Here is a 21,535-nt window from a genome sequence, read left to right on the forward strand (position 1 = left end):
TGAGAAGTATCATACTAGGATGGTAAAAGAACCTCATCTTGTTATTTTGAGAGAACCCAATTCTGAATTGATTGGTTACGTAAGACTGGAACATGATACCGCTGAATACAAAACAACCGAATTAAATGGTTTTTTCAACGATAAAAATATATCACTGGATGCATTAATTGGAATATGCACTGACGGTGAGCCGACAAACACTGGCCCACACGGTGGAATTATACGACGATTCGAATTGCTGTTAAAAAGACCATTGCATTGGTTCGTTTGCCTTCTACACTTCAACGAACTTCCGTTTCGGCATTTGTTTGAAGCTTTGGATAAATCAACCAGCACTGGACTAAGATCGGCAGACGGAAAACTGAGCCCTCAAATCGAAACTTGTGAAATTCTTCCGGTAATTTATTGCTATCACTCGTTTATTATAATTGTCAACCATTTTTAATTATTTTATTATTATATATTTTCAGGTGGTGGACGGCTTGCAAAAAATTGAGTTGCAAAATATGCCCCCTGCTCCAGAAAAAATTGGATTTTCCACCGATTCGAAATACCTATACGACATGGCCCATGCAATTTCTAGCGGCGTGGTTCCGGTGGTGGTGTTATGCGAATGAAAGATGATGCTCCGGCCAAGAAAGTGTTTCTATCGGAACCCGCCTATGGAAGCAGAGGTAGAGGGCGGCCCCCACTCCGTTGGAAGGACCAGGTGGAAAACGATTTAAACTCCCTTGGTGTAACCAATTGGCGCCTGTTGGCGGAGCGAAGGAGCGACTGGCGCGCCTTGTTGGACGGCCATAACCGTTTAGACGGTTAAGCGCCAATTAAGTAAGTAAGGTCCCGGTGGATCTGGCTAACATCAAACCAGGGAAAATTGTACATTCTCGGTGGCTCACGAAGGCCGCTAGATTATTGCGATTATATGTGACTACGGAAAATCCAGATGAAAATTTAAGAATTCTGGTTGAATTTATAATTAAATGTTATGTGCCAATGTACTTCAATATCAAGTATTACAGCTCTGTCGTGTACGGCAGTGTATTATTTTTCAAGTTCATTGGTTGGTCACGATTTCTAGAACCTCGTTTACGCAAAATTGTCAATCAAGTAATTAAAGATAATTCATATTATGCGCATTCGGAGAATATCTTGTTATCAATGTTGTTTGATGATAGCAAAGAAAAGCGCGTCTGTGCCATCAAGAAAATTCTACGCTATCGAACCGATGTTGACGAGCCAATGGAACTTAGAGTTTATAAAAAACCAGATATAAACTTTAATTGCACAAGTTATATGGAAATGATCAATTTGAATGATATAAATATCGCATTTTAACCACCATTCACGCGAAGCATTCTGTACGATACATTGAAAGAATATTTAAATCAAGATGATCCACCGTTTAATGATCCAAAAATCCCAACACACATACAAGGAACGGAGGAAAGGTGTTTCCAAACGGGTTATACCGGAAAATGTAGAGGCTGTTATGGCGACGACATTAGAGAGCCGTGCGAAATTGGCCAGACTTGAAAGTAAAAAATACTTCAAACAATAATTTTTTTTAGTTTCTTTTCTATAACTCACTTAAATTAATTTTTTCAATTACATATTTTCTGACTAAATAAATTTCTTAAGAGAAAAACTAGATATTATTATAAATAAATAATAAATATTATTATAAATAAATAAATAAAAATAAAGAAAAAACATAGCCATTTAGCTGATTTTTTCATGTAAAGTGCAAAACCGGCGATTTTTTGAAATGTTTGTATGGTGAACCCCAGGGGGGTTCCAGGGGGTGTGCCACTGGCATCGGTGGGTCGGGCCTACAAAGTTAGTCGGGGTCGGTCATACATTGGGACTTGATTGGAGCACTCTAAATGGGTCAAAGTGAGATTTTTCAAAATTTGCCCCTACCCAAAAGTTCAACCCAAATTGGGGGACACCAGAATTCGTTTTAGAGGTATGGTTCCTTCGGCAAAGTTTCTTATTTTGATCCCAAGAATACGATTTTCACAGCAATGAGCGATTTTTAAATCGACCCGCCATAAATGATTTTTTTTTTTTTTTGTTTTGTACTACCGACCGTTTTCTTTATTTATTGCAAATTTGTTTTTGGTTTCGGGTTTAGAGTCCAATAAATCAGAAAAACGCCTTTTTTATATTTTTGACAAGGAAGAGTGCAGTAATTTTGAGCCCTGAAGAAGACTAAAATAAAAGGTCGAAACGTTGGCGAAAAAATAAAAAAGGCGTTTTCTGATTTATTGGACTGTAAACCCGAAACCAAAAACAAAAAAGTACATAAATTAGAGTTAGCACACTTTACCCTTTTCGTTTTTGCATTATTTCAATACAAAATGGCACGAAAAACGGCATCATCGCAATTCAAGTGAATTTTTATAAAATAGCAATAACAAATATTTAGATTAAAAACCCATAATGTCTTGACAATATGGGAAAACCACTTACCGATGCTGAAAGTCAATCAGACAGACAGACACTCAATTCGGTTAGACACTTAACTACTTTTTTGTTAAGAAGACACATTTTTAGCATTAAGCATTGTGTATGGACGTTTTCTCCCTCACCGCAAAGATAAAATCTGCCACGTGCATCATAAATACATCAACAATAAGAGCGTACATAAGTATGTGTAGGTAAATGTGTGTAATCTACCTCCACGGCAGCAAAAGTCAACATTGAATGTGAGAGAGACGTGTCATGCATACAATTAATTGTACAAAGTACTTTAGTGGTACTTAGCTTTTATGGTTCAAATACTTATACATAGACACAAACATACATATATTATATATGTAAATACTTACAATAATTGTAGGTATTTATACTCGGCAAGGTTTTCTCAAAACTTGATGAGCAATTCAGGCAGTCCGCTTTTTGCGCCATGTCGCCCCTGCCCAGCCCCACCCAACCCATAAACTTTTTTTCGATGACAACGATTTTTTGGTTGATTTATATATTTTTGTTATATTAAATTTATAAATAAAGTATTTGTAAAGAAATGTTGTTAAACGCTATGCATACAAAGTACTCACTTCTAATGACTTATACGCTGCGCTCTTAGTAAAGTACTTACTCGTACGTATAAGCAGTAAAGGAAATAACCGTCACACGTTCCCGCATTAAACAGCGCAAGTACGTTTTGCGGTGGCATTTTTTATTAAATTAAAAATTTTCATTAAAACTTGCATGCAAAATATATAAATTTATGCATCACATGTTACACTATCAACGAATTTAGGTTGGCCGAGGGCCTTTTACAAGGGACTTACGTGATTATTGCGTATAACTACGGAATAATGAGTCATCCTGTAATATGTAGGTAGTTAGGGAAATCCGTTCGGAGTATGCCTCGTCAGTAACAGCAAGTGCCGGATGTGTGAACTGCGGGAGGAAACGGTTGAGCACGTTCTTTGTAAGCTGGGTTCTAGAAAACTGCTAGTATTTGCCAAGAGGACGGAGTTATTCTATAACATATGTCCTGGCACCTGATTGGGGTTCTTCCGTTTGGTCGTCAAACAAATTCTGGTAACACTGTGGACACATTCAGTCTATGTGAGGTCTTTATTGACCAGCCAGTTCAACCTAACCTAGGAAATACCCAGTATCTAGCGAATTTTTTGCGCTGCTCAGTAGATGGAACGAAACAAATTTGTGTAGGGCCACCGACGCCATTGAGTTAAAGTGTTTGCTAATTTTTGGCAATGACGACAACGACCATTCAGGTCTCGTCTAGATTACGGCGGATCTTTCGCCATTACACAGTACTGTTCGACAATCGGATCTATTTGTTAACAGATGTTGCTCGCTTCATAATGCCCTTAGCAGTAGATAGTGAAATCTTGGCGCTATTGTGTTGCTGTGTAGCTAATTGATGTTTTGTTAAAAAAGAGCTGGGACGAAGCTAGTGACTTGCGCCAGAGGCGCCGTTAGAAAACGGTATTACGAAATAGTGTATCGGCGCTTGTGGCGCCAACCTCGATATCAGCGGAAAAACTTAGTCATGCAGCGTTACACCACCTTAGTTAAGATGTTTGCCTTTTGCACTAAATGACCAATCCCGCCGATATATAATTATGCCAAACTGAAGCATTTTTTTAGCTTGAGGTGCGGCTGCAAGTGGGCGTATGTCTTGGATATGGCGGGTCGCAATATAAATTTACAATTATTTATCAATCCCGTATCGACCTTATGCAATGGGCTTCTTCATATGTAACTTGAATGATAACTCCCTTTTCGGGTGCAGAACATAGCACAAATCTTTCTAACAGGACCATGTTTTGAGGGTATATAACTGGAACACATGGACATCTTTAAGGGAAGGTACCTGTGAAAGCAGATTGAGCTCCTAGCGAATGCAAAGACTAGCTAAACAGTCATAGATAAAATGCGTTGATGGCGTGGAAACGATGACTGAGGCGTTGTGAAATTTACTGTAGAAACCAGACGGGAGTCGCAGTCTTATAGGTTAGGTTAGGTTGAACTGGCCGGTCAGTAACCGTGTTACCAGAATTTTTTTGACGACCTAACGGAAGAACCCCAATCAGGTGCGAGGAATATGTTATAGAATAATTCCATCCTCTTGGCAAATACTAGCAGTTTTCTGCCGTCCCTAATAGCTGGAGCCTTGACCTGGCAAGCAGAGGACACGAACACAGAACGTGCTGAACCGATTCTTCCTGCAGCTCACACTTCATACACTTGCTGTTACAGATGAGGCCTAACTTATAAGCATGTGACGCTAGAAGGCAGTGTCCAGTCAGTATGCCTATTGTGAGCCTTACGTCTTCTCTCTTCAGAGATATGAGCCACTTTGTGAGTCTAATATTTCATGCCGTCTCATGTCATGAAATGAAAGTCAAACTGGATACCTTAACGCCTAGTAAGCGTAAGAGACGTGTCTAAGGCTGTTGAGTCACAAAATTCATTCTTCACGATGTAACAAGTTTTGAGGTAAATCGATCCCATAGCTGGTTCTAGCAAGAAAAGGTCACCTCTTTGTCTCCTGATCGAATCTGGACGATTGACGGTCCTTTCAATAATGCCAGTGGATGAAGACATTACTTCGAAACCATTTGTGGCTTACCGCAAGGCAATTCGGGATTGTTTTGAGGATCACTATGGACCTGTTTCTGGTAACCGAAGTAGTCCCGAAAATAATCACGAAATTATATTCAAGCCATCCTGTAAGAAATAACAAACAAACCGTTTATGTTATCATACCAAAATCAGCAATCTGATTACTTAGGAATGTGTCTGAGCAAAATGATCGAAAAACAAAATATTCAACCAATGGTTGGGTTTTACACCTACCTTTGCATCGAGCGCTTAGTAGAATATCCACTTAGCGGAAACATCGAACCTCAACATATTTTTCGGAAACGACTATCGCAAGGCTTATTTCCAAAACAGCCTGTCTCCCACGTCAAAATGTATTGAATATATACCGAGATAGGGGATTCTTCAAACAAATCCTTAAATATGGCTTGTATTCAATGTTATTGTACTTCCAGAGAGCCTCTAAAACAAGTACCTGAAAAAAATAAAAATAAATTTTAAGTGGGTCCCAATTTCGAACAAGCAATTTCCGGAGTTTCGCGAGCCATTATCGTATGAAGAATTGGTCCAATGCGTGACGTACTGCATTCGCATTTCTTCAACAGATGAAGCGAAGGGCGACCCCATTTAAAAAAATGTTCAAAAGGGTTTTGATGTTTGAGCGCCAAAGGAGTTCATCTCAGTTCTAATGGAGATGATGGTGTTGCTCCTTGTCATTTGACAAAGCCAAATAATCCTTGAAGAGGGTTTGGCAAATTCAACTTCCAACCTATTTTGCAACACCCTTTTAATGTGACAGTTCATTCGTCAAAAAAGCTGAGAATTGCAAAATTAAGTGAACGAATTCTAAGCGGCCAATTCGCAAGCTTAAAGAAAACGCCAACTGCTTAAGATAATGTAAATCCAATATCGAACCCACAAGCAACAAGCTTAAATTGAGCAAATTAAACACAGCAGCAAAAGCTTAAATTAGTAAACTTTAATATTACCAACGATAAAAAGCGCTAAAGAAACAGTTAAAACACATCAAATGTAAACAAAACCAAACCAACACAGTTCCAAGCAACAAATGAGGGGAGCTAACGACGTTAGCCATAAATGAGACACACACACGCACGCCCACAAAGTCAATTACAGAAAACTTTGAATGAGCGCGCGCAGAAAAAAGCTCAACAAGTTTGCTTGAGAGTATGTTTGTGTGTGTGCATTACAGTGGTGGCATTTGGAGGTGACTGTCACCGATACTAACAAGAAAAGCTATTGGCACACAGAGATGCCGTATAAGCCGTATCATCTTACCAGGTTTATGCGCGCGGCACTCTCAGACCTCCAGTCAGTTTGATTCTTGGTGCTGAGCGAGTTGGTAACGTTGGTTGGTGGAACGACGGTCGGTTTTACGGCTAAACTATTATTGCACACACATACAAATACTGGTGTGTGATCAAGTGGTTGAAGGGGACGACCGCGCCTATTTTAGCAAAATAAAATGCACAAAAGCGTGCGAATTCGGTATTAAAATAAGTTGAAAAATGTAAATATGTTTGAATGAAAGTGAAAAGCGTATGAAAATGATAACAAATTTATGGAAATCTTGGAATATTTAACAAATAAAAGTGTGTGAAAAATTGGCTATTTTTTTATTTTTTTAACAGTTGTGAAAAATGTGATTGTGTGAATGTGAGCATTTTTTGCAAATGTATTAGTGAGTTGGTTAAAATGACTTAAGAGTCAACTGACATTTGTAGCAAATACAAAGAAGTCTGAAGAGTTGAGAGCTTTCAGCAAAGTCTTGTAGAAGTTGGGAAGACTGTGGAAAAGACGTTAATAGCAACAACAACAGCAAAACTATTTAACGAAATGCAAGAGAAACAACAAATAAGCACAAAAATATATAAATTATAATGAATATATAAAAGTGACAAAATTATCAAGTTTATGTAGAATAAGAAGAAGTGGAAGAAGGTTGAGATGTTGGTGCGCGAAGCGGTCAAGAGCTGGTTTTGTAGCTTATGCAAGTACAAAAACAAAAAGTGAATTATGTGACTACAACATATGCGTAATTAAAAAAAAATTGAAATGAGCAACACCCGCATATATGAAACTGACAACAAAAACAACAAAACAATGAGGTTTGATTGAGCACTGATTCATCTACTGAGCTAATTTTATGCAAGCAAAAAGTGAAAAAAAAAATCTCGTAATAAAAACGATAAATAAAGAAATGAGTTTCAAGTGCGCTTAAGGCAGTGGAAATTTATGCTAAGCAAATAAAAAATCATTAGATATAGAATTATGAATAAACTAACTAACGCCCATTACAAACAAAAAAAAATGGATGGAAAAACAACTTCTGAACACAAAATTGTAGTAAATTTAATTAAAACAGATAAAATTTATCTAAGCTTTGCATTATTTATCAAATTTTCAAATAACAAACGTTGTTCCAAGTTTCTCACTGACGCCACCTTTGGTTGTTATTATTGTTTATACAGACAATACGCAAAGGCCTAAGAACATTGTATCAATTGCTCGTTCCGTAAGGAACTCAAGAACGCCAGAATCTCACTGCTAAAAAGGTTAGGTTAGGTTAGGTTAGGTTAAGTTAATTATTGCCCTCATTTCGAGCTTAGATACCTGGGCAAGATTATTAAAAACGGTTCAGCGAGTGCAGCTAACCTCTTTGTACTTAGTGCTGGGCAGTGGCACTACACGCGTTGCGGCAGTAATTGTAAGATTCGATACCTAAACTAGCGGTGTGAGTACCCCTTAAACAGTTGTCGCGAAATTATCACCCCTTTTCCATCTTCAGATACAGGCTCCAAACGATAAAAGTTGCTCGGAGAGATATAATCAGTGATTACTGCTATTGAAACCTCCACTCCCAGTTTCTCTTGTTCGCAGGGCTGCGAAAACAGCTATTTCCCGCGCTACCAAAACAAGTAGTGGTAGGTGCAAGACAGTGCTGAGTATCTCCGTCGTGGTGGAGACACATTTCACACATTCTGGCCATAGAGCTTATCGTGGCAATTCTGCTTCATCCACTTGTAACGAGTAACATTTAGGAAAAATGCATACGAGCATTATATCTTCGAGTGTTTGCCGTATTACCAATGATGTAAGAATTTGGGTGATAGAAGCAGTCGGAGTGAGAGTGATAATGGGAGTGTGAATGTAACAGAAATTTAAATTAGCAACATCCCCGTAATAATTGGAAGGAGGTAATTACTATGCAGTATATAGTTTCAACAAGCGATGAAAGTAAAGTGGGAGTAGAAGTGGCAGTTAGAGTGAGCGTATGCTACATAGAAGCAGGTGGAGGAATACTTGATCTGTGCACACAGTACTTATACGTTACTTGCGGAATTATTGATGCTCGTTGATTTCGTCATCAGTGCTGTCATACTCAATGCAGATCAATGCTTGTGACCTTTAGAATATAGCTGGATGCCTTATAACTGACCTCTTATGAGTGGAGGAGAGATAAGATTCCTCCGGTTTTTTCGCTATCTTCTTCATGTGAACAAAATTGATTTAAGTGTATCAAATTATTAGCGCTAACATATACCATCTTACGTACTTTTATTTCAATTGCATGAAACAAAAAATTCCTGACAAACTTTCTGAACTTGAATTGTAATTTTCTGAGCTTGAATCGTAATTTTCTGAACTTGAATTGTAATTTTCTGAACTTAAATTGGAATTTCTGAACTTGAATTGTAATTTTCTGAACTTAAATTGGAATTTCTGAACTTGAATTGTAACTTTCTGAATTTGAATTTTAAATTTCTGAATTTAAATTGGAGTTTCTGAACTTGAATTTTAATTTTCTGAACTTGAATTGGAAATTCTGAACTTGAGTTGTAAATTTCTGAACTTGAATTTTAATTTTCTGAACTTGAATTGGAAATTCTGAACTTGAGTTGTAATTTTCTGAACTTGAATTGTAATTTTCTGAACTTAAACTGGAAAAGGTGTAGATACAATTAGTCGCATGGGGTTGCATGCCTTGTAATAGTGTAATTTTCATGATGCAAGTAATGTTCTCGGATGATTCTACACTTAAAGCAATAGTTAAGGCTAAGACTACATATATAAAATAATTTGTATTTAGTTTTGAGGTCAGATCGAGGAACAACTCCAAAGTGTTCCAAGTCGATATATAAAGTGCACAAATTCCTCAACCAAGGTGGGTATATTTAAAAAAGTATTACGCAAAAAGTGATGTGCCTAATAAAGTCTCTCTTAATTGCCCCTCTAGTTTTTTGTTAAAATGGTCGGGATTTCCGACATTATCTCCCTTCCATATTTTTAAAAACTAAATATAGAAAAAAATTGCACTTGTATTATTTTTCGGAATACAGAGGGAAGAACTTACTCTAATTATTACATTCATCTTTGAGAATGTCTTAAATGGAAAAACTTCAATACCGAAAATCCATCGTCAATTTACATAATTAAGAGCACATATACAACATTTACATACACACATACACGAAATTATTTCTGCAGGGGTTTTTAAACTACTTTCATAGATTTTCTCATTAATTACTTTTTCCATTGAACAAGCATAACCTCAAATATCTGGAATCATTAGTTCATAAGCCAATAAACTAATAAATTAACCCCGTATACGTGCTTTATGAAGATTGCAAATCCAGAGGAATATAATTATAAAAGAAGAGTACGATTAAAAAACAGGCAAAAAAATTTAATATCGAGCGCTGCTTCAAGTAATGGTTTTGATCATAAACTTCAGATGTTAGAGATAAGAAAGATACACATTTTACCTTCGTATGATTTTGAGGCAAACCCAACTTTACGAAAAATATATGTACCCTAAAGTTGCCATATCTGCATAAATGTATGAGCATAAGTGTATATATTTATGTATATACATACATTAGACCGTATCGGACGGCACTTATTACCTTCAGATTGTTTTTCGAAAGATGCGATGCGTCTCCAAATTGGCATGTCGTCACTCTCCTCTCCTTCCATTTTTCATTCCTTTTGTTGTCCTTCTCCTATTTCCTCTTTCTCCATCACCTTGTTACTGACCCACTCCCATTCCCACATACGTCAGCCCGTATCGGACCAAAATTTTGCTCGTCATATTGCTTCTCGGAAGATTCTCTATTTCAGCTTTTCCTCTTTCATCTATTTTTCTTTCATGGTCCTTTTTCCATTCCCTCTATCTCTATCACCATCTTAGTCTCCCAATCCCAATATACAAATTTGGTATCATGACTCTCTTTTCATTCCTCTTCTTCTCTTCTAATTATACTCAGCTGAGCAGAGCTCACAGAGTATATTAATTTTGTTCGCATAACGGTACCCCGTAACGGCATAAGGTAACGGAGATAGATGTAGACTTCTATATAAAAAAATAATCTGGGCGAAAAACAGAAATTAATTTTGCCATGTCTGTCCGTCCGTCCGTGTGTCCGTAAATAAGATGACTTGATTAAATTTTGAGGTATCTTAATGAAATTTGGTATGTTAGTTTCTGGGCAGTCATCTCAGATCGCTATTTAAAATGAACGAAATCGGACTATAACCCCTCCCCATTTTTCGATATCGAAAATTTCGAAAAACCGAAAAAGTGCTGTAATTCATTACCAAAGACGGATAAAGCGATGAAACTTGGTAGGTGGGTTGGCCTTATGACGCGTAATGGGCGTAATGGCGTAGAACCGCCCACTTTTGAAAGAAATTAATTAAACGTTTTGCAAGTTGTAATTTGGCAGCTGAGTACGTAATGTTCGGTTACACCCGAACTTAGCCTTCCTTACTTGTTTTTTACTTCCATTTGCTCCCTTTTCACCTTCGCATTATCTCCATCACTTTTTCCTTCTATTTTCACTGCCACTCTTACTCTCACAGAGTATGGCTCAATAGTCTGGTATCCGCGTTTTCAAGTCCATACTGACAATACAAAAACAGTTTTTACTTTTCGCCTTAATGAATTTTCAATGGGAATCTTCATTTAATCTAATCGATTAAAGTTTATCAATCTTCCAACTCTTGCTAGTCGTAGAGAAATGCTTGGCGTAATATTTATGACAAAACTACTGAATGGATCGATTTCAAGCCATTTCTTATGAACGAAGTGATCTTTAGTGTTCCCTGTCGCACCACGAGACACTTCAAACCTTTTCTTTTAAAACAATGTAGAACGAATTTCGAACTTAACGAACCTTTCCGGTGTTTGTGCCAAGATTATAACTTTCACTCAAACACATTTGATATATCGGACTTCCTTTGTTCTATAAAAAAGACTGTCCTTATCTCTCTTAATTGTTGTTGCTGTATATGTTTGTTTCTATATTCTATTAATTTAAATTTTACCCTCAGCTGATGATATTTCTTCTGTAGCTGAGCAGTTTTAGATCTCGATGCTTGACAAACCACTGCCCACCAATGACTCGGCCCAACAAAAAAAAAAAAAAAAAATGTTATAAAATTAATAAATAAACAAGTAAGGAAGGTTAAGTTCGGGTGTAACCGAACATTACATACTCAGTTGAGAGCTATGGTGACAACATAAGGGAAAATAACCATGTAGGAAAATGACCCGAGGGAAACCCTGGAATGTGTTTGTATGACATGTGTATCAAATGAAAGGCATTAAAGAGTGTTTTATGAGTGGGCCATAGTTCTATAGGTGGACGCCATTTAGGGATATAGCCATAAAGGTGGATCAGGTTGACTCTAGAATGCGTTTGTACGATATGGGTATCAAATGAAAGGTGTTAATGAGTATTTTAAAAGGGAGTAACCCTTAGTTCCATAGGTGGACGCCGTTTCGAGATATCGCCATAAAGGTGGACCAGGGGTGACCCTAGAATTTGTTTGTACAATATGGGTATCAAAAGAAAGGTGTTAATGAGTATTTTAAAAGGGAGTGATGCTTAGTTCCAGAGGTGGACACCGTTTCGAGATATCGCCATAAAGGTGGACCAGGTGTGACCCTAGAATTTGTTTGTACGATATGGGTATTAAATTAAAGGTATTAATGAGGGTTTTAAAAGGGAGAGGTGGTAGTTGTATAGGTGGCCGCCTTTTCGAGATATCGCCATAAAGGTGGACCAGGGGTGACTCTAGAATGCGTTTGTACGATATGGGTATCAAATGAAAGGTGTTAATGAGTATTTTAAAAGGGAGTTATCCTTAGTTCCATAGGTGGCCGCAGTTTCGAGATATCGCCATAAAGGTGGACCAGGGGTGACCCTAGAATTTGTTTGTACAATATGGGTATCAAAAGAAAGGTGTTGATGAGTATTTTAAAAGGGAGTAATCCTTAGTTCCATAGGTGGACGCCGTTTCGAAATATCGCCATAAAGGTGGACCAGGGGTGACTCTAGAATGTGTTTGTACGATATGGGTATCAAATTAAAGGTATTAATGAGGGTTTTAGAAGGGAGTGGTGGTTGTTGTATAGGTGGTCGCCTTTTCGAGATATCGCCATAAAGGTGGACCAGGGGTGACTCTAGAATGCGTTTGTACGATATGGATATCAAATGAAAGGTGTTAAAGAGTATTTTATGAGGGAGTGGGCCATAGTTCTATAGGTGGACGCCATTTAGGGATATAGCCATAAAGGTGGATCAGGTTTGACTCTAGAATGCGTTTGTACGATATGGGTATCAAATGAAAGGTGTTAATGAGTATTTTAAAAGGGAGTAATCCTTAGTTCCATAGGTGGACGGCGTTTCTAGATACCGCCATAAAGGTGGACCAGGGGTGACCCTAGAATTTGTTTGTACAATATGGGTATCAAAAGAAAGGTGTTAATGAGTATTTTAAAAGGGAGTGGACCTTAGTTCTATAGGTGGATGCCGTTTCGAAAGATAGAGATAAAGATATTAAATATTTTGTTAAAATTTTACTTTAAAAAATTTTTTTTTTTAAAGTGGGCGTGGTCCTTCTCCGATTTTGCTAATTTTTATTAGGAGTACATATAGTAATAGGAGTAACGTCCCTGCCAAATTTCATCATGATATCTTCAACGACTGACAAATTACAGCTTGCAAAACTTTTAAATTACCTTCTTTTAAAAGTGGGCGGTGCCACGCCCATTGTCCAAAATTTTACTAATTTTAAATTCTGCGTCATAAACTCAACCCATCTACCAAGTTTTGTCGCTTTACCTGTCTTTGGTAATGAATTATCGCACTTTCTCGGTTTTACGAAATTTTCGATATCGAAAAAGTGGGCGTGGTTATAGTCCGATATCGTTCATTTTAAATAGCGATCTGAGATGAGTGCTCAGGAACCTACGTACCAAATTTCATCAAGTTACCTCAAAATTTACTCAAGTTATCGTGTTAACGGCCATGCGGAAGGACAGACGGACGACTGTGTATAAAAACTGGGCGTGGCATCAACCGATTTCGCCCGTTTTCACAGAAAACATTAGCATCATAAAATCTGTGCCCCTACCAAATTTCATAAGGATTGGTTAATTTTTGTTCGACTTATGGCGTTAAAAGTATCCTAGACAAATTAAATGAAAAAGGGCGGAGCCACGCCCATTTTGAAATTTTCTTTTATTTTTGTATTTTGTTGCACCATGTCATTACTGGGGTTGAATGTTGACATAATTTACTTATATACTGTAAAGATATTAAATTTTTTGTTAAAATTTTACTTAAAAAAAAAATTTTTTTTAAAAGTGGGCGTGGTCCTTCTCCGATTTTGCTAATTTTTATTAGGCGTACATATAGTAATAGTAGTAACGTCCCTGCCAAATTTCATCATGATATCTTCAACGACTGACAAATTACAGCTTGCAAAATTTATAAATTACCTTCTTTTAAAAGTGGGCGGTGCCACGCCCATTGTCCAAAATTTTACTAATTTTCTATTCTGCGTCATAAACTCAACCCATCTACCAAGTTTCGTCGCTTTATCTGTCTTTGGTAATGAATTATCGCACTTTTTCGGTTTTACGAAATTTTCGATATCGAAAAAGTGGGCGTGGTTATAGTCCGATATCGTTCATTTTAAATAGCGATCTGAGATGAGTGCTCAGGAACCTACATACCAAATTTCATCAAGTTACCTCAAAATTTACTCAAGTTATCGTGTTAACGGACGGACGGACGGACGGACGGACATGGCTCAATCAAATTTTTTTTCGATCCTGATTATTTTGATATATGGAAGTCTATATCTATCTCGATTCCTTTATATATGTACAACCAACCGTTATCCAATCAAACTTAATATACTCTGTGAGCTCTGCTCAACTGAGTATAAAAAAAATATTGAACAGGATTATCATAGTGTCATTGGGCCACTTGAGGGCAGTGCGCTGCCACAACGTCCAATTATTATTATTATTCTCCTTCACGCAACTTTTAACCAATTTTCAATGTATTTTACTCCATACCTGTGTAAAGTATTCTGCCATCAATACATCCAAAGTGTTGCAGTTTGAAAAATCTCATTTGTATGGTAGGTGACTGTAGGGTTTTCTACTTGAGTTAAATATACTTTATTTTTGTAAATTATTTTTGAATTATTTCATTTTGTATATTATTTCAAAATGAAAATTTTATTGATAGTTATTTTTAAAAATTAAAAATGTAAAGATATTTAAATTAAGTAATAAACAAAGATTTATTAAAATATATAGTTATTACTATATATATTGGCGATTCTACCAACGATCCTCTACGAAATCTTAAATATCAAACTCAAATCTTTAACCTCCAACTTTATACCATTAACCGCTAAGATCCGAAAAGCAGTAGCCTTCAACCAGATTGAGAATTTTTCTATTGCAAATAGTATTTATGTGAAATCATAACAAATTGTTTTAGAAAATATGTTGCAATGCACCGAGGCTTGCATTAATATTGGCATTCTGGGAGCGGCGCTGAACAAGGTCTCAGATCCCATCACACAAGCTTATGGATTGCAGCCAACAAAATTTATTTGCTTGCTATTTATAACTTAGAAAGCGTTAAACAATTTAGTTCTTTACAAAAACAAGGAGATATATTTGATAAAAATTAAAAAGAAATTTAATTGTAAAAAAAAAAAAAAACTATAAATCCTATATAATTCCTAAATCTTTCGTGAAATCTTCATACAAGTAAAATAATAAAAATAGTTTACTTATTAAATTGTTCTAAATTAATAGCATTAAGTATATTTTAATTTTGTACACGCCTTCTCCAGTTTTTAATATCTGTAGTTTATACATATAAGAAATTCAAAAAAATAGGACATTCAAATTTAAAATAAAACAATAACCCCAAACCACTTCAGAACAAAGAAATAACTTTAAACTTTAGAGGTCAAACATATTTCCACAATTTTAAAAAATCTCTAAAGATTTCTTAAGATAAATTTTAACAACAAAACTGAAGAATATACCCACTAACATGACACGAATCAATAACAATTTCACATCACTCGCAAACTAATAAAGGAATCAACTTTTTATTCCTTATCAATAACTTGGACATACATTATGCAGAGTACAATTATATGAACATATATTCTGCATAATACAAGTTTTTAATTTTTGAGTAATTGTGCACACAAAGTTGCCATCTACTATTATTCAACCTCATTCTAGGTTCTTCAATCACATCGTGATAAATAACATTATTTCGCAAACAACATAGCAATAACACAACCAAATATTAATATACATAAAATATTAATACAATAAGTAAACAATAACAACAATAATAAAATAAGCTATCAAGTACATCGAATCATCAAAAGATTGGGTACTTACATCAATACCAACATAAACTTTTAACGCAATTAACACAAAATTCAATTTTTTTTTTTTTTTTTTTCAAACTACAAAACAAAATTCTTACAGTAACCAATATACACTGTAAATTAACATTAAAAAAATAAATTATTCGTTTCACTGGAGGGGGAGTAAATGTAGGGTTTTCTACTGTGACACGGCCAATATTACTTTGTACTTCAGCGTTCTAACCAAAAGAACCAAAAGTTGGATGAGAAGTTTGGCCAAAGTATTATCTAAGGCATTACAGGCCTGTGTGGTGCGGACAAGGCTATGCTTTTTCGTATGGTCTAATGTCCATAGGTGTCTATGTGTTTCTATACTAATTCACATTCGATGTAGGTACGTTTGCATTGCAATTACTTAGCACATAAGCCAATCTTTTTACCATATTTGTTGTTGCTTATGATTCAATGAAAGAAAAACAAAACAAATCAACATTTCCTCGCGTTCATTGCGCTTTTACCCATCATTATCGCTACTAAATGCTACTGACGATAGCAAACTGTTGGAGCATTGGCATCACGACGACAACATATGGCTGCACACGCGGTCGTGCGCAACCGCAACTTCATAGGTAGGTACGTACTTACGTATCAACAATGCATCGCATAGTGTTCCATGGTGTTGTTTGTGCTCAGTAGGCGCGTAGTTTGGGTGGTGGCACTACCGGCGTTCATGGCATTGGCGACAAAAACTTGACGGCGGCTTAGGCAGGTGTTTTGTGCGATTTTAATTACGTTCAACTAACTGTAACCAATAGAAAACTGATGAGGGGGAGAAAATTAAGAGGACGTTAAATTTTACAGTTATTTTGGCGGAATGAAGAAATGTATAGCACGAAAGAAGATCACATTTGAGTTTTTGGTGTGATGGTGGAGGAGTGGGAGTATCAAGTTTGTATGGTGTGGCTGCTAAATGGCACGCATGCTCTAATATTTTTCCCATTCATTAACTTAAAGCTCAAAAATTAAAATATTTTTAGAACAAATTATAATTGTTTGACGTTCTAAATATTTTGAAGGTCATATAATTGTAAGCTCAGTGCTTTATACGTGAACTTTGTAAATGAAAGTTAATGAAATTACAATTGACAACATAACCGTACAAGATTGAGTAATGTTGATAATGGTGCAAGGAATTTTTCCTCATTTTGAAGAAATTTTGGCCATGCGAAGAGGAAAAAACTTCTTAAGTGCCATTTCACTCAAGTTTTTTCTGAGTGTGGTTATGAATCGAATGCATGCTAAGCTGTAGAAAGATACCTCCTCAATGACGTCTACGTGAGATCAGGAAATGAATAAACGAAAATAAAATTTTTTGATTCACTTCTCGAAAAAAACATCTTAAAGAAACACTACATACGTACCAAATAACAAAGAAATCGATCAGTCAATACGATTTTTTGGAAAAAGGTTTACAGAAACTCACTGAGTTGCAATAAAGCTACCCTGAAAACCAAAAATCGGCAGAGTGACTTCGGAGTCTATACGCGACGTAGATAGACACTTTCCTCCTGTGGATTATCCAAATCATTATTTTTTCAATGATTTAGAAGCGATTTTTGTGCGGCAGAAAGATCGAACTAATTTTCTTCTGATTTTAGTGATTACTAGTTAAACGTTTCGATAAAATAATCATCGGTGCACTTTATTTCATTAGGACACTTTATGAATCTCTGAGATATAATGGGACTCCTAATTGATGGTCCTTTGCCGGATACAGATCGGGTACGTTCTGGTAACAAGCACCATTAAAGGACTAGCCTGGTCAATTCCGGAACGATTTGATATGACCACATGAAACCTCCTAGGCCATACAGCCCTCCCACCCCCCAATATCCATGAGGAACTTGTGGTCGCCAGAGCCTCGGCTGTTAAATACACAGGATTCGCCGTCTCGAATAGTTGCTTTTATATTTCCCGTTTCTGTATCTCATAATGGATTTGACTACATGTATACGCGTGAGTAATGCCATTTTCGCTCCTTGTTACTGTGTATGTATGTGTATTTTATTTACATGTGTGTGTATTCTCTTATGCCTTCTATGCATGTGTGGGTATAAGCCTTGCTCTTAATGTTCTATACCTTGTAGATTGAATGCCCTTTAATATTGGAGAGGCTACGCTGCATACTCCGTTGTAAGCAAACTGGTATAGAGCGTAAAGCGGACTGATATAAAGAAGATTGCCTACATTTAGTAAGGTCCCCTTACCCATAACATATGATACGCTTATAATTAGGGCATATATTCCTAAGATCAATCCTAACTTTCTTCTGTAACCCAACGCCGTCGAAACAGAAATATATCCCGCAAGAGGAAATTGTATTTAATCCATTAAGGCAGGGAAATAAAAACCGAAGAGGAACTCGCCTTAAATAGCTTTGAAATGGCAATCAAGCAAGTACTATTATCATGATATTAACATGGTTTCAAAGCATATTCGAAAATCTTGAAAGTCAGGGTCGTAAGAAATAGCTTAGGGTCGTTCATGTCGCAGTCTTTTTACTACCGTAGGTGTTACTCAAGGCACTCCAGACTAGCATTACACCTCTAACATTCAGCCTATGCTTGGTTTCCCTTTAGAATTTTATACTTACAGTAAAGATCGGGCATACCAAATAAACGCATTTTGGTCTAGGTCTGTATACAAATACATATTTTTCCTTATGTATTCATGTATTATTGCGATTTCGCACTTGCAATACTGATTTGGGGCATTCTAAGTAATGCACCAAAAAACAAATTGCATATTTATTGTATTTATGTAATATGAAAATAACAAATAAATAGAATGTAAAACAACTACTAAACTTACTTATGAGCTATGAGTTTGCTCATATTTATTTATGTAATTTGTATGTATATATATTATACGGCCTTATATGAATAAGTAAATGTTCACTAAATAGGAAACAATTTTGAGGATTTGTACAAATGGCTGTTGCTAGTGCCTACGACAGTCAACGAACGCAGCATTTCCCTGCAAAAATCGTTGGATCATGTGGTCCACTGGAGTACTTACCATTATACTCTACTGTAATGCAGCAATGGACCATCTCATGTTTCTACACGAACATATTGTAAGCCGATCATTGCTCGTGTTTAACGATTGTAATCACTACACGATGTTTATTGGACTGTGGGTACTCCATGGAGTACTCTGATGTAATGCGGAGCTGGAGTATATGGTCCAGTCCTTGGACATCGTAATGTTAATTGGACCATATTTTTTGTATGAATTGTGGTTAATTTTGGAGCACTCGGTTGGTCCATAGCGAGTACTCCATACATGCATTCATGGAGTACTCGCGATTTTTGCAGGGTTCTGACAACCCTTTAAAGGTGCCCACAAATGCATATGTATGAGTACATAGTAGTGCATAAAAATGCACATAAATACTTCACATTGTATCCATATATGTACAGAAGTGCACGCGTGCATTTATCCCAATGCAATATCAATGCCACTACGATTAATCATACCAACTGCAAATAAAATGAAAAAGGCACTTGCATACATACATACAAGTATATTAGCTAAAAAGATATAAAACCCAGTAGGAAATTTTATAGTTTACCAAAAATTATCCACCTTTTATCGATGTATTGTAAATTTGCTATCGATGAAAAAAGTTGTCCATGAGTTACTGATTTTTAACAACAATCATTATGTTATCGAAAAAATATTAATTTATTATACATATGTAAGTTATGTATTATACGGGATCACAAATTCCAATTTTTTTTCTGCACCAGAGACGCCATTATGAAATTACTATGTAAAATCACCCCCTGATTTCGAAAATCAAGGTTATTTTTAATTCTATGGTAACGTTTTTGAGATATTTACGAATAACGGTTTTTTCAAAAAAAAAAAAACAAATTGGGTCCACTTAATCATATATATCTCAAGAACGAACGAGCAATTCCAAAACGGTTTGAAGCTTTTAAAAGGTAATAAAATAGAAACACATATGTACCAGTAGGGTACTTAAGTATTATATGGGAATATTTACATGAACGCTTACAACTTTTGTATTTGTCCATCAATTCTGTTAGATGAAAGCTTATTTCTTTTGTAATAAAACAGAGCTTAGAGAGAAAGAAACAAATCTACAAAAAAAATAAAAAGTTTTCGAGATCCTTCCTCGCAAATTACAAGTTTTTTTTTATATTTTTACAAAAAAAATGGAAAAAATCCGTAATGATTGTTCGTTATCTTTGAATCTGCAGGGCCTAGCAAAAAATGTTGTATGCACAGTTTATAGCAAATTGTATTACCTTTTATAAGCTTCAAAGCGTTTTGGAATTGGTCAATTCGTTCTTGAGATATATATGATTAAGTGGACCCAATTTTTTTTTTTTTTTTTTGAAAAAACCGTTATACGTAAATATGTAAGAGACATTAACATAGAATTAAAAATAACCTTGATTTTCGGAATCAGGTGGTGGTTTTACATAGGAATTTCATATTGGCGTCTCTGGTGCATTTTGGCTATAAACCAGTGTTATTAATTGAAAAATTATCGATGCGTTGGCAAAAATTATATATATGATATCTAAAAGAAATCGATAGCTTTGCCGTCGACAATTTATTGAAAAGTTATAGGCAGTTAAACAGAGGGCCACCCTCTAAGTTTTTACCGTAGTGTACTAAGTGTCGAAGATCAGGTGCACGTCTTACCTCATTAGACTTGTACAATTATGGTGTGTTGCAAACTCGGCAAGGGAGTGGAGGCACCACAATTGTGTTTTAGTTAAGGTGTAATAAAATAAAAGAAAAGAAAGGCGAGATATTTCTCGTTATAATAGGGCTTTTATTGAAGTGAAAATTATAATTAGAACACTAATTTACTTGGTTATAAATGAAAATGGCGTGGCTCCTCAGGACGGTTCTAGCTGTGGTTCGCTCGACAATCGCTGAAAAAGTAGACGGTTGCCTTGTTGAGGACAACCGTTGAACCGCTGAAAAAGTCTCCGGTTTTAAGGGGAAGCTTCCCCACACAGTTGCATTGGCATGGATGTATGTGTGTACGGACAACATAACCTACATATGTACCCATATATATACATGCATGAGGGCGAACTAGTGGTCGAAAACGCAGTGATATTAGGGTGGCGGGAGTTAATAGGAATTTAAGCTTCGGGCCTAAACAAGACTTGTAAAGTTACTCTTATCAATAAAAAGAGGATACTGTAGGCACATGATGGGTATTCTAACAGGATACTGCACTGAACCAAAAATGTACATGTTTTCTTAAGAAAAAGTTTCATAGAAATTCACTCCGATTTCTTCTTAAAATTTAAGAAAAAATGCATATAATTTAGGAAATTTGGGTATGATCTAAGAAAAAATTCGTAACATTATATTTATGACAAAACTTCGTTCTTATTATATAAGAACCATATTCATTAAGCTGCTTGAATAAATTTGTTGATTGTATTTATGTTCTTAAATTCTATGAATGCGGTTTTTGGAGAGGTTTTCAATGAATATTTCTTAAAATATATGCACTTTTTCGGTTCAGTGTGCCTTTTGGCGTCACATTATGCCTAAGTAGTCAGTGATAGCAGATGTAGGAAAGGCAAGTTGAAGGTGAAAGCGATCGAGCACGTTTTGTGTTCGTTCCCTGCACTCGCCAGGCCAGGACTAGATCAGATCTAGAAGCAAC

At 36.1% G+C, this 21,535-nt stretch overlaps 1 protein-coding gene across 4 annotated transcripts in view; it reads left to right on the forward strand.

The window, feature by feature from the left end:
* Positions 1-6,442: 6,442 nt before the first annotated feature.
* The window catches only part of bark (protein bark beetle), a 62,519-nt gene continuing 47,426 nt past the window's right edge, over positions 6,443-21,535 (forward strand). For 3 of the 4 annotated variants that reach the window (XM_067768609.1, XM_067768612.1, XM_067768610.1), the window contains exon 1: positions 6,443-6,613. The gene's annotated coding sequence lies outside the window, so the exon portion shown is untranslated. The remainder of the gene's footprint in view (positions 6,614-21,535) is intronic. The other variant, XM_067768611.1, reaches the window with a different exon arrangement.

This window comes from Eurosta solidaginis, chromosome 2, assembly GCF_040869045.1.
Source record: "Eurosta solidaginis isolate ZX-2024a chromosome 2, ASM4086904v1, whole genome shotgun sequence".
Classification (NCBI taxonomy): Eukaryota; Metazoa; Arthropoda; class Insecta; order Diptera; family Tephritidae; genus Eurosta; species Eurosta solidaginis.